Source organism: Oryctolagus cuniculus, chromosome 18, assembly GCF_051225735.1.
Source record: "Oryctolagus cuniculus isolate XC-2025 breed Fujian yellow rabbit chromosome 18, ASM5122573v1, whole genome shotgun sequence".
NCBI lineage: Eukaryota > Metazoa > Chordata > Mammalia > Lagomorpha > Leporidae > Oryctolagus > Oryctolagus cuniculus.
In genome coordinates, this window is record NC_142884.1 from 38,762,006 (window position 1) to 38,773,988 (window position 11,983).

At 38.1% G+C, this 11,983-nt stretch overlaps 1 pseudogene; it reads right to left on the bottom strand.

The window, feature by feature from the left end:
* Positions 1-3,450: 3,450 nt before the first annotated feature.
* On the bottom strand, positions 3,451-3,518 carry LOC149120930 (U6 spliceosomal RNA; annotated as a pseudogene).
* Positions 3,519-11,983: the final 8,465 nt, after the last annotated feature.

Genomic DNA, 11,983 nt, shown 5'->3' on the forward strand with positions numbered 1-11,983 from the left:
AATATTACTAATAATATCTTGTACTTAGTGGTTCACTGTGTGCCAGACAATATTCTTTTGATTTTTTAAAAGATATATTTATTTATTTATTTGGAAGTCAGAGTTACACAGATAGTGAACAAGAGGAAGAGAGAGAGAGAGAGAGGTCCTCCATCTGCTGGTTCACTCCCCAGATGGCCTAAAATGTCAGAGATATGCCAATCTGAAACCAGGAGCCAGGACCTCTTCAGGGTCTCCCATGCAGATTCAGGGGCCCAAGGACTTGGGCCAACTTCCTACTGCTCTCCCAGGCTATAGCAGACAGCTGAATGGAAAGTGGAGCAGCCTGGACTTGAACCGGCCTCCATATGGGATGCCCCCACTGCATGCAGTGGCTTTACTAGCTACACCACAGCACTGGCCTCAAGACAATGCTCTAAAATGATGCATTAATTATTCCCAAATATTGAAAAGTGGCATGGTACACATTTGAATGTGTTGTTTTGTACTAGTTGTAGAAACAGTTTAAAATATATTTAGATTTAAAAATGTAAGCTTTGATCTAAAGGTTTACTTTCCCTTAAGGTGCCTGTTTGGAAACTGAGAGATCATTGAAGTCTCAAGATAGAGTACAACTGATCTTATCCAAGCCTCCTTTATCACATGAGGATGCTAAATGCCAAGCCCAGAGAAGTAAAGTGAATTGTTCAAGGTCACATAGGTAAGTTGTGGCAGGGATAATTCTGTATTAGCATTAGGTATCCTGATACATAGGCCACTGTTCTGTCAATTTTGTACTCCTTCTGGAGTTAAAGATTCTAAGTTGTGGAAAATTGAATTTGGAAATTTAGTGGTTGCTATGTTGTTATGGTGAGAAATTTCTGTGTATAGCTATGAGTTGCTTAAATTTTATTCAATATATTTTTCTAGTATGTTTGCTATTTATTTGAAATGTATAACAAGTAGCTTCATCTATTTGCCAAAAGAATTTTTAAAGATTTATTTATATTATTTGAAAGTCAGAATTACACAGAGAGAGAAGGACAGGCAGAGAGAGTGGTCTTCCATTCACTGGTTCACTCCACAGTTGGCCTCCATGGCTGGAGCTGTGCTGACTGGAAGGCAGGAGCCAGGAGCCTCTTCCTGGTCTCCTATGCAGGTGCAGGGGCCCAAGGATTTGCACCATTTTATAGTGTTTCCCAGGCCATAGCAGAGAGCTGGATAGGAAGTGGAGCAGCCAGGTCTTGAACTGATGCCCCTATGGAATACCAGCACTGCAGGTGGCAGCCTCACCCACTATGCCACAGTGCCAGCCCTTGCCAAAAGAATTTATAGAAGCTATTCCATATATACACTTCACAATTATTTAGTTACTTGACATGAACTATCCCTGCATATTTGAAAATTTTGAATGGTATCACTTGGGTTTTAAGAATGTTATATTTTAGGTCTCTTAATATTTTTAGTGATGATGTTTTAAAGGCCCTTTCTGTTTTATGAAAAATGATAAGGATTTTGTTTTACAATGGCCATAGTATTACTACTTAAAGCAATAGATTAAATAAAACTTTTAAACAAAGTCATTTAATACTGAATTCTAACACACTGGTATATTTTAAAGTGAGAAGCCGGATTTCTTTCAGATATTCTAAAGAAGAATGATAATCAAAATTGAAGACATCTACAGTTTTTAATCACTTGTTTTAAATATTGGTCATAATGGTCCAATTTTGAGTTTAATTTTAATTAGCTTTTAAATGATTCAATATGTTTTATAGAAAAAATTCGGAGAACATAATTATATACTCAACCTCCCTCCCTTCTTTTTCCTTCTTTGTCATTTTTTTTAGCTTATGAAATGACATTTTCAGTTTACATTACATTAAAAAGGGTTCTTGAATCAAGGGACAAGTTTAACAGGCAAAAAGCAAAAAGATCCTAATTTAGAGGGAATACAGACAATGGCTCTAAACAATATTTGAATATCACATCTAAACAATATTTGAAGAAATTGATAAATATTTTAATTTCTCCTACTAAAATGCTCAAAGTCTTTAATTATTTATCAAATATTAGTGCAAAATTATGGATTTAAATGATCCCAAAAAGTGATGAATTTTTGTGTAATAAAGTCCAATTTTTGTCAAGGCTTTTTGACAGTCTCACAGAAAACTTATGTTTGTGAATGGGAAGAATAATACCAAAATATCCATACTACCAAAAGCAATTTGCAAATTCAATGCAATCCCAATCAACATACCAACGATGTTCTCAGAGCTAGAAAAAATGATGCTAAAATTCACATAGAAACATGAGAGATGCTTAACATCTAAAGCAATATTATAAAGCAAAAAAAAAGCTGGAGACATCACACCATATTTTAAGACATATTACAGGGGTCAGCACTATGACAAAGCAGATAAAATCACCGTCTGCAGTGCCGGCATCTCATATGGGTGCCAGTATGTTTCCCAGGTGCTCCACTTCTTATACCCCTCTCTGGTATAGCCTGAGAAAAAAGTAGAAAATGGCCAAAGTCTTTGGGCCCCTGCACCTGCATAGAGACCTGGAAGAAGCTCCTGACACTTGGATTCAGATCAAGACAGCTCCGGCCATTGTGGCCATTTGGGGAGTAAACCAGTGGATGGAAGACCTCTCTCTCTCTGCCTCTACCTCTCTGTAACTCTGCCTTTCAAATAAATAAACTGCAAAAAAAAAAAAGAAGAAGAAGTGTTAGCACTGATATAATAACAGACACATAGTTCAATGGAAAAGACTTGGTAGCATAGAAATAAACCCAAATTTCTACCAGCAACTCATATTTAACAAAGGAACTAAAATGAACTGGAGAAAGAAGAATCTCTTTCACAAGTGGTGCAGAGGAACTTGATTATCCATATGTAGAAGCCTGAAAAGAGACTCCAACATCTCTTACACTATGTGAAAGTGAACTCACAGTGAATTAAAATGTAATCATAAGACCCAAACCCAAGTAAACATAGGGAAACTCTAAATATTGTCAACACACAATAGCTTTTGGGTAAGATTCCAATAGCAATAGTCACAAAAATAAAAACAGAGACATTTGAGTATATCCAACTAAGATACTTCTTCACAACAAAGTAAACATCAGAGTGTAGATACAATGAACAGATGGCAGGAAAAATTAAAACTCTGAATGTTTACAGATTTCCAGAGCATTTACATGAATTGGAAAAACTCCAAAAAATACAGTGAAGAAACAGGCAAGGATCTGAATAGACATTTCTCAGAAGAAATGTACATGGTCAAAACATGTGAATATGCCCGATGTCACTAGCCATTATGTAAATATAAATCAGAACACCATATCAGTCTCCAACACCTGTGGGAGAATACAACACTCAGGTGTTTGTGTGTGCAGCAAGTGGGTTTAGAGGACCCTGTTCACCTCTGGAGAGCAGAGCCTACAGGGAGGTAAAGAAACCTTACTGCGCAGGGGCATGCTAATCTTCTCTGTATCATTCCAATTTTAGTATATGTGCTGCTGAAGCGAGCACATGTGCTGCCGAAGCGAGAAAGAGATGAAAAGAATTTATCTCAGCTAGCCACTAATATTCAAGAAACAAGGTCTTCAGGAAAGCCAACTCAACTGACATTTTCATGTCATTGTTAAATAAAGGAAAAATTATCTAGGTTCAGCAATACGTAGTTTATAAGAGAAAGACTACAGAGTAATTTCCTTGGCATAGAAATAACTTTTTTTTTTTTTTTTTTTTTTTTTTTTTTTTTTTTTTTTTTTTTTTTTTTTTTTTTTATCCATGAGGGCTTGCTATCACCACCACACACCCACATCCCATATACAAATGTCTGGCTTGAGTGGTAGCTTCTCTGCTTTGAGGCAAGTTTCTGCTAGTGTGCACCCTGGGAGGAGACGGAGGATGGCAGAAGTGCTTGGGTCCCTGCACCCAAATGGGACATCCAGAATGAATTCCCAGTTCCTGGTTTTGGCTTGGTCAAGCTTTGGCTATTGCAAGTGTCTGGGGAGTGAAGCAGTGGTTCCCTCTTCCTGTCACTCTGCCTTTCAAATCAATAACTGTTGTTGGTAATGACTAATAATGATATTCACTGATTGTCAAATTTTGAATCTATTAATTATAGACAATTTCTCTTTGTATTTTTAAACTTTCATAATGTTCTGTAGCCAATTTCATCACTAGAAATAAAAACTTTTCCTCAAAAAAAAAAAAAAAGAAACCTTACTGCTTTCCTAATGTGCTTATTAAGTTCTTGACCAGCGCCTGTTAGTCTTGCCACAAACTTTCTAGTCTTACTACTTTCCTTCTTCTTCTTCTTCTCTGTGACTTGTAAAATAGTATACATTCTATATACTGTGGATACTTTTGATTTATTTTATTCCTTCGGTCTCCTATGAAGTTCCTCCACAAAAGCACAGCCCTCAAAATATTCATTCATTTATGCAGTCTGCAGATTTCATGAGCTACTAAATTCCAAGTAGTATGTTAAAGGCAAGATCTGGGCCTAAGAGAAAAGTGGTCTAAATTCTGTGCCTAGAAGAGGATTTGGGACATAGTAGAACTTCAGTGAAGTGCTATGTGAATGACATGCACTCATTAAATGAGTAATCTAAAGCATACACTTCATTTAAGCAACACAGCAGCCCTACTCACCTCAGGTAGAGCAATTGAGAGGAATAATGTGAACAAAAATAAGACATCAATAAGTTGAATAATAACAGAGAAAAAACAAAATGAGATAGATGCCAACATTACTGAGCTATTTTTGAGGAATTAAATTGATAGAGGGGCTGGCATTGTGGCCAAGTGGGGAAAGCTGCAATCTGTGAGGCCAGCATAACATCTGAGTTCCACTTTGAGTTTAGGAATCTCCACTTCCAATTTAGCTCACTGCTAAACACCTGGGAAACCAGCAGAAGATGGACGAAGGACTCAGGTCCTTGCCACTCATGTGGGAGACTTGGATGAAGCTCCTGACTCCAGCATGCCCCAGGCTCAACTGTTGAAACTCTCTGGGGTGTGAGCCAGCAGATGAAAGCTATCTATGTCTTTCCCTCTCTCTCTAAATCCACCTTTCAAATAATAAAGATTTAATAAACAAATTAACTGATTTCAAAATACACAAAAACATGAACAATACTATATCATTTTTATGCCAAACTGATAAAAAATAACAAATGCTAGAGAGCACATGGGAAAAGAAAACCACCATATATGGTAGGTGAAAACACAAGTTAGTACAGATGTTATGCAGAACAGTATGGTCATTCCTTAAAAAGGATAAAAATTGGGGCTGGCGCTGTTGTGCAGTGAGTTAAAGCCCTGGCCTGAAGGGCCAGCATCCCATTTGGGTGCCAGTTCTAGTTCCAGCTGCTCTTCTTCCAATACAGCTCTCTGCTATCTCCTGGGATAGCAGTAGAAGATGGCCCAAGTCCTTGGGCCCATGCACCCATGAGGGAGACCCAGAGGAAGCTCCTGTCTCCAGGTTTCAGAATGGCATAACTCTGGCCTTTGTAGTCATCTGTAGAGCGAACCAGCTAATGGAGGACCTCTCTGTGTCTCTACCTCTATTGTAACTCTTTCAAATAAATAACAAAAATTAAACTAAGATAAAAATTGACCTACCATGTGAGAGTTATCTTGCTCTTGGCTATATAGAATAAGGAAATTTTATTAGAAGGAAAGGAGGAGAGCATATCAAAGATACAGCAATTTTCCCATAACACAGCCACTATAACACAGTTCACTGCAGCCAGGATGTGAAACCAATCTAGCTGTCCATCAGTGAAAAACAATGGACAGGGCAACCTCTTTTAGATACAAAAAAAGAACAAAATATTATTAAATTAATTGAAATAAGCCAGAAGCAGGAACACAAATGTCACCTGGTCCTTGTCGCATGTGGAAGTGAAAGAAAATAATGGATCTGAACACAGAACTGTGATTACTAGAGGCTGAGAAGGGAAGCAGCTAGGGATAGAGGGGGATTGGATAATAGGTATCAAAAATCAAAGAGGCAGAAAGAACTTCTGGTGTTCCATAATATAATGAGATGACTACATTCAACCATATTAGGTTCTGTGTAAAGAACTGAAGGAGAGGAGCTGGTAGTCTCAAATCATGGAGAAGAATTAGAAACTGTAGTTGCTTGGGGGCCAGCATTGTGGCACAGTGGGCTAACACCCTGGCCTGAAGCACCAGCATCCCATGTGGGTACCAGTTCTAGTCCTGGCTGCTCCTCTTCTGATCCAACTCTCTGCTATGGCCTGGGAAAGCAGTAGAAGATGGCCCAAGTCCTTGGGTCCCTGCACCCAAGTGGGAGATCTGGAAGAAGCTCCTGGTTCCTGGAATCAGATTGGCAGAGCTCCGGCCATTGTGGCCATCTGGGGAGTGAACCGGCAGAGGAAGACCTCTCTCTCTCTCTGCTGCTACTTCTTTCTGTAACTCTGTCTTTCAAATAAATAACTCTTTAAAAACTTAATAAAACTGTAGTTGCTTAGCTTGATCACTTTTTACTGCATAAATGTGTGCAAATATTGCACTACACCCTGTAATAATGCATGACTAGGACACATTAATCACAAATTATTTCAATGAAATTTTAAAAATTAGAAGCATTTCTTTATATTAACAATGAACTATTTGAAAATGAAATTAGAGAAACATTTCCATGCATAGCAGCATAAGAACCAGGAACCAATGTCTTCAATGTTATCAGTGATGAATCAGATTCACAGCCCCCAGCACTCAGTTTTTGCCATATACTTTACCATGGCAATTGTGGGCATATAGTAGTAAATCAATGGACAGGAATCCTTTGTCTCTAAATCTGCTAAATAAATAAACAAGGAATTCATCAAAGAAAAAGAGATATCAATTTGGATGCCAGGCACAAAAACACATGCACTTGAGCTATCCTCCAGTTTGTGATGCCAACAAATCTTTCAGACATGTTACATTTTCAGAGACTTTTCTGTAATCTTGCTAAGCTTTCTGGAAATCTGCCTTATAGCAAAGGGTTTCCCAATTCCATTACACTCATGATATTTCTTTTGTGTGATATATTAGTTTACCATCTAGAGATAATTTATGGTACAAAACTTTTGTATGCATGCATGTTTTCTCATTTGTGAGTCTATTCATGGGAATTGAAGACTGATTTATAACAGAAATACATTTTCCAAATTCATTGCATAGACTTTTGTTCCTTATGAATTCTCTGAAGTCTGTTGATGTCTAATTTCTGGCTAAAGGTTTTATTGTATTTACAGCATGCAAAGACTATCACCTTTTGTGAATTCTGTGTCTATACAAGCCTGAAACAAAGAAAATGTTTTTGCACAATCAGTATATGCCTAAGAAACCACCTGTGTCAATTCTCTGATGTACCATTGACTTCTGACTCTAATAATATTTATAAGCTTTCTCCTTTACATGAGTCTCTGTTGGATAGGATGTGATTTCCAGCAAAAGGTTTTGTCACAATACTTACATGAATTTTGGAGAAAAGCTCTTCCACATTCATTATATTGTTAAGGTCTCTCCCTTGTTCAAATTCCATGATGGATTATGAGGCATTACCTATGTGAAATGACTTTCTCACATTTATTTCATTCATTAGATATATATGTTGTGCATTCTGATATAAGGAGAGATTTGGGCAGAGCTTTCCAACACTCATTACACCCATAAGGTTTCTCTCCCACGTGAATTCCCTGTTGTCTTATGAGGTATGGCTTCTAATTAAAGGGATTTTACTTTCAAAGGAGTTTTTCCCTATATGAATTTGATGATGTACAATGAGGGCTGAATTATGGTAAAAGGCTCTGAGTCATTACATTCATAAAATTGCTCCCCATGAGAATTCTTTTATGTTTGATGAGGTCTGATTTGCACCACAAAGGCTATTCACATGTATTATATTCATGCATTTCTCCCCTTGGTGAATTCTCTAATATTTCATGAGATATAACTTGCACAAAAAGGTCAAGTAGAAAATTCCCTGTGTGGATACTCTGATATCTTATGAGTTATGAAGTACAGCAAAGAGGCTTTCCACCATCCTTCCATCCATAAAACCTACCTAAATTGAGCAACAAAGATATAGAAAACCTAAACACACACATAACCAGATGGAAATGATACCAGTAATAAAGACCATCACTACCAAGAAAACCCCAAAACTGGAAGGCTTCACTGCTGAATTCTAACAGACATTTAAAGCACTAACTGCAATTCTTCTCAAGTTATTCAAAACAATTGAGAGAGAGGCGATTCTCCCAAATTCTTTCTATGAAGCCAACATCACCTTCATTCCTAAACTTGAAAAAAAGTGCAACAAAGAAAGTAATTATAGACCAATTTCCCTGATGAACATACATGCAAAGATCTGCAACAGAATTCTGGCCAATTGAATCCAACAATGCATCAGAAAGATCATCCACCCAGACCAAGTGGGATTTATCCTTGGTATGCAAGGATGGGACCAAAGGCTTTTCCACAGTCATTTCATTTATAAGCTTTCTCCATGGTGTGAAGGCTCTGATACTTTCTGAGGTTTGACTTCTCAGCAAAGGTTTTTCCACAGTCATTGCAATCATAAGGTTTCCCCCAGTACAAATTGTCTGATGCTTTGTGAGCTTTGATTTCTCAGCAAAGGCTTTTCCACAATGATTGCATTCATAAGGTTTCTCCCCTCTGTGAATTCTCTGATGATTTATGAGGTTTGCCTTCTGGCCAAAGGATTTTCCATAGTAATTGCATTCATAAGGTTTCTCACCTGTGTGAATTCTCTGATGATTTATGAGGTTTGCCTTCTGGCCAAAGGATTTTCCACAGTCATTACATTCAAAAGGTTTCTCACCTGTGTGAATTCTCTGATGATTTATGAGGTGTTTCTTCTGGCCAAAGAACTTCCCACAGTCATTAGATTTGTAAGATTTCAACCCTGTGTGAATTCTCTGATGTCTAATGAGATCTGACTTCTGGTGAGTGGTTTCCACACAATCATTACACACATGAGGGTTTTCCACAATATGAGTGCTGTGATGGAGGGTATTTAATACTGAATGAATTCCCACAAGGTTTACATGCATAGGATTTCTTCCCTATATTTGGTCTATGATTCAGTCTAACATGTGATTGGTAAATGACAGGTTCCACAGTCCCAATATACTTATAAATGTTCTCTCTTTTCAGGTGAATACAATCAGAATTCCACAGTCAGTCAGCTGGGAGGGGTGGATGAATCCGGAAACAGCTGGTTTCCTTGTACTAAAACAAGCGCCATATCACGAAGGACTCTTGCATTTCTTTTTCTTTTTTGCATTTTTCACATTTTCTTATTTATCATGGTTTGTAATAAATTTTCTGATGTGGGTTGTGGTTTTGAGGCTGGCTTAAGGAGTTCAGGGAACCAGAGGAATGGTCTTTTTCAATTAGGGCACAGCTGTTGTTTCTCTCCAATTCTGGCTTTCTGTAATTGCTTTGGCTGCCTCAGGCAATTTTTCATTTTGAGCAACTTTTTCCTAAATGCTTTGTTGGTCTGAGTTGGTTTTGCCTTTTTCCTTTTCAAATTGTGTATTCTGATGCAATACAAACAAGGGTTTAGAACGAGGATCCATCAGGAAATTGAAAAACAGAACATATTGGGTTTTCATGATTAGAAATCATAGGCAACATGACCAAGATGAGTTTTTGGGTTTTGGAAAATGACATAGAACCCTTCCACTGAGGGGCAGATATTAATTTCCTCCAAATCGAGAGTGAGTGCGATTTTCAGGTGAATTCAATCAGAATTCCACAGCCAGTCAGCTAGGAGGGGTGGATGAATCCGGAACAGCTGGTTTCCTTGCAACTAAATCAAGCCCAATATCACAAAGGACTCTTGCATTTCTTTGGCTTCTTTCTCTTTTTTCTTTTTATCATGGTTTGTAATGAATTTTCTGATGTGAGCTTTGGTTTTGAGGCTGCAATATAGAGTTCAGTGCACAGGAGGAATGGTCTTTTTCAAACAGGGCATAGCTGTTGGCCTGCTTCAATTCTGGCTTGCTGTCATTGTTTTGGGTGCCTCAGCCGATTTGTGGTTTCTTGTGTGGCAATTTCCTAAATGTTTTCTGGGTCTGAGTTGGCTTTGCCTTCTTCATTGCCAAATTCTGTATTCTGACGCAACACAAACAAGAGTTTGGACAGAGTAGACATTATGAAATAAAAAACATTACAAATGGGCATTTGAAGAATATAAATCTACAGGTAACACGACCAAGGGGAGTTTTTGTGTTTTGGAAAATACAATGGAACACTTTGGCTAGGTGACAGATATTAATTGCCTCCAAAATGAGTTTCACTGTGATTTTCAGGTTAATTCAGACAGAATTCCACAGGCATCAGCTGGAGGTGTGGATGAATCCGGGAACATTCGGTTTTCTTGAGACTAAATCAAGTCCAATATCATCATGGATTCTTGCATTTTTTTGGCTTTTTTCTCATTTTTCTTATTTATCATGGTTTGTAATGAATTTTCTGATGTGAGCTTTGGTTTTGAGGCTGGCATATTGAGTTCAGGGCATAAGAGGAAGGTTCTTTTTCAACCAGGGCACAGCTGTTGGCTTGCTCCAATTCTGGCTTGCTGTCATTGTTTTGGGTGCCTCAGCCGATTTGTGGTTTCTTGAGTGCCAATTTCCTAAATGTTTTCTGGGTCTGAGTCGGTTTTGCCTTCCTATTCCCAAATTTTGTATTCTGATGCAATACAAGCATGTTTTGGAGAGTAGCCATTATGAAAGAAAAAAAAAAAACACAGCGCATTGCCATTTCAGGATTAGAAATCTACAGGCAACACAACCAAGATGAGTTTCGGTGTTTTGGAAAATGACATAGAACGCTTCTGCTGAGGGGACAGATTCTAATTCCCTCCAAAATGAGTGTGAGTGCGATATTGAGGTGAATTCAATCAGAATTCCAGAGTCAGTCTGTGGAAGGGGGGGATGAATCTGGAAACAGCCAGTTTCTTTGTGTCTAAATCCAGCCAAATATCACAAAGGACTCTTGCATTTCTTTGGCTTTTTCACATTTCCCTTATTTATCATGGTTTGTAATGAATTTTCTGATGTGAGCTTTGGTTTTGAGGCTGCAATATAGAGTTCAGGGCACCGGAGGAATGGTCTTTTTCAAACAGGACATAGCTGTTGGTTTGCTCCAATTCTGGCTATTGTCTTTGTTTTGGGTGCCTCAGCTGAAATTTGGTTTCTTGAGTTTCACTGGGATTGTCAGGTTAATTCAGTCAGAATTCCACAGGCAGTCAGCTTTAGTGGTGGATGAATCTGGGAACAGCCAGTTTCCTTGCAACTAAATCAAACCCAATATCATTATGGATTCTTGCATTTCTTTGGCTTTTTCACTTTTTTCTTATTTATCATGGTTTGTAATGAATTTTCTGATGTGAGCTTTGGTTTTGAGGCTGCAATATGGAGTTCAGGGCACAAGAGGAAGGTTCTTTTTCAATCAGGGCACAGCTGTTGGCTTGCTCCACTTCTGGCTTGCTGTCATTGTTTTGAGTGCCTCAGCCGATTTGTGGTTTCTTGTGTGGCAATTTCCCAAATGTTTTCAGGGTCTGAGTTGGCTTTGCCTTCTTCCTTCCCAAATTTAGTATTCTGATGCAATGCAAAGAAGAGTTTGGACAGAGTAGCCATTATGAAATAAAAAACCCAACAAATAGGCATTTCAAGCTTAGAAATCTACAGGAAACATGACCAAGGTGAGTTTTTGTGTTTTGGAAAAAAAAATGGAACACTTTGGCTGAGGTGACAGATATTAATTGCCTCCAAACTGAGTTTCACTGTGATTTTCAGGTTAATTCAGTCAGAATTCCACAGGCAGTCAGCTGGAGGGGTGGATGAATCTGGGAACAGCCGGTTGCCTAGCGACTAAATCAAGCCCTATATCATTATGGATTCTTGCATTTCTTTGGCTTTTTTCTCTTTTTTCTTATT